Genomic DNA, 2,500 nt, shown 5'->3' on the forward strand with positions numbered 1-2,500 from the left:
AAACCAGAATCATCGTCGTTGAGAAACAATCTCCGTTGTATCGTTCCACATATTTTTAATTCGTCTTCTTTTCTTGTTTTTTTTTAAACCAGTCAGTTGTATCTCCTCAGTACTGAATGAATTATTAATACCCAGATGCATCTTAATCAATGAGGAGAAAGTCGTGTCTTTGATTTAATTTTTGAATGGTTCCACTGCTTTATTTCGTGCTCACACAGGCGCACGCACGCACACATGCACACACACATGCACACACACACACGCGCACACACACACACACACACACACACACACACAATGACATATATAATCTGAAATGTATACTATTAAATATCCGTCACGGCTGCTCTTACAAGTTGGTTTCGAGTAAAGAATACAATGGAATGTTAGATAACAAACCGATTATATAACCTTACGCTCATCAGAGTTAGCCGATATAGAAGGGAATATGGCGACAGCTCTCTATTGTCGGAGGTGGATTAGAACAACCGGTCAGCGATTGCTGTGGAAAAGGTGGTGGAATGAAAAAGGGTCCAGGAGATTAGTTTAGGAGTTATGTCCCTTGGTTGGGTATGTTGTGAAGTCAGCAGGAGTTATCTTGAAGTGGGGAAAGTGCGTATTATTAATGTGGTGCCCCTGTGGGGATGGGGTGTGTGGTATGTGCAGCGGTGTCGTGTGTATAATTTTTTCCAGTGGTGTAGGTATATATAGCTGTGTTCGTTGGTCCGTTTTCTTTCCGATAAAGTCGTGGGTGGGTGGGGTGGGCGATGTTAGCGTGTGGTGTGTAATGTGTGTGTGGGGTCTGTGTATATATGGGTGTACAGTTTGTGTGAGGGGGTATGTGTTGGGGAGACAGTTTAGTTTGTGGGGTGTCCGTCCTTTAAGGGTGTGTGCGTGTGTATACGAGTGTCTTGTATACATGAGTGCCGAGCCCAAGGGCATTGGTGGAATGTCGTTTGCAGAAGGTCCAGGCAGGGACCCGTGGTTGCAGTCATAGTGGGGCGCGTAGAATGTTCTTCGTTTCATGCGGGCAAGGATTAAATGCCTCACTCCTGCTATTCAGGTAAAAATCCGGGCGTTGGGTACTTTTTAAAATCGCTCTCTTCTAAGCCAGGAACAATCAGCACTTCCTTCTGCTATTGAAATACGGTTTGCTTCTTTCTAGGATCTTCCACTTTATGCTGTGCTCCATCGAGCTTTCTCTCAAAGTCCAAACGAGCTTGGCTAGGATTGTGGCGTTACGTCTCTCTGGGATGTTGAATGAGGACTTGTGGTTATTAAAGCGGGTTCTGAAGGGGGCCTTCCGTTATCCCCTCATATTCCACACACTCGGTTGTCCATTGGATCCTGTTGCTGTTACTTCTGCTCCATAAACAACTGTTTCCGTATTGCAGTGGCCGGTTAGTGGACAAGTTGTGTTACCCTTGCATGAGCATCCTGCCTCAGTCTCGGTTCTGGCTCTACCTGCTAAAATCTTTTTTACACTATGTGCACAGCTAAAGGATAGTCTCAGGCTATGTCTATCAAATATTTTGTTGAATTTATTGGTTCGGGAAAAGTGCCTATCGACTAAACTAAGGAAGATCTTACTCTGGTCTTAACGTTTAAAGAGAATGGCGATGTGAACCATAGTACTTTTCGGTGGCGTTTTCTCTTGGGGTGGGGGCAAGGGTCTGGAATGTAACTAATATTATCTTTGAAACCGCTGACAGCCAGAATCCGGTTGTAGTACAGGGTGGCAGCATCAAAGATTTCGTTGCTTGAAGACGAGCTGGAAGATCACGCTCTTAACCAGGTTCCTGAACACTATGGCTGGGTGGCAGGAACCAGTGTTAATGTAAGGCAACTTTTCATTTGGTTTCCTAAAGAGCCCATAGGCACCTGATTCCAGGTCCAGGGTCCCGTCAAGGAAATCCACCGTTTTCAGGTTGACCTCTATAGTGACGTTCAGTCTGTGGGAGTTCATGGTACCTGTGAGGTCCTTTCTGAGCCTATCTAGCGCGTGGCCGTTAGCCCCTCTTGATATTGCCAGCGCGTCATCTCTGTAGAAGCCAAAGCTAGTTGAAGCGAATTTCCTTTTTAGTATATCTAGGATGAAGAGATCGACTAGGTCACATACGGCCGCACTGTCAAAAGCACCCATTGCCACGTCGAAGGAGCTTCCCCTGAACCAATAGATTCAACAAACCTCCCCTCGAACCAACAGGTTCAACAAAATACTTCCTACGAACCAACAGATTCAACAAAATAAATTCCCTTCAGCTATCTTTCACATATCCTTTCACACAAATTGCACCCTCACATATACACAAACACCCACACACACTACGCACCGCACGCTAACATACCACTCCTCGCCCCGACTTAATCCTTTCCAGAAAGAAAACGGACTAACGAATACAGCTATATATACCTACACCACGGAAAAATTTTTTTACATACGACACCGCTACACATACCACACACCCCATCCCCACAATAATAATACACACTTTCCCCG

The 2,500-nt window shown here is 45.2% G+C and overlaps 1 protein-coding gene across 1 annotated transcript in view; it reads left to right on the forward strand.

Annotated features, from left to right (window-relative positions):
* The window catches only part of LOC106867920 (keratin, type I cytoskeletal 10-like), a 37,580-nt gene that overhangs the window by 16,782 nt on the left and 18,298 nt on the right, over window positions 1–2,500 (forward strand). The window lies entirely within an intron of this gene.

The sequence above is a fragment of the Octopus bimaculoides genome, chromosome 11, assembly GCF_001194135.2.
Source record: "Octopus bimaculoides isolate UCB-OBI-ISO-001 chromosome 11, ASM119413v2, whole genome shotgun sequence".
NCBI lineage: Eukaryota > Metazoa > Mollusca > Cephalopoda > Octopoda > Octopodidae > Octopus > Octopus bimaculoides.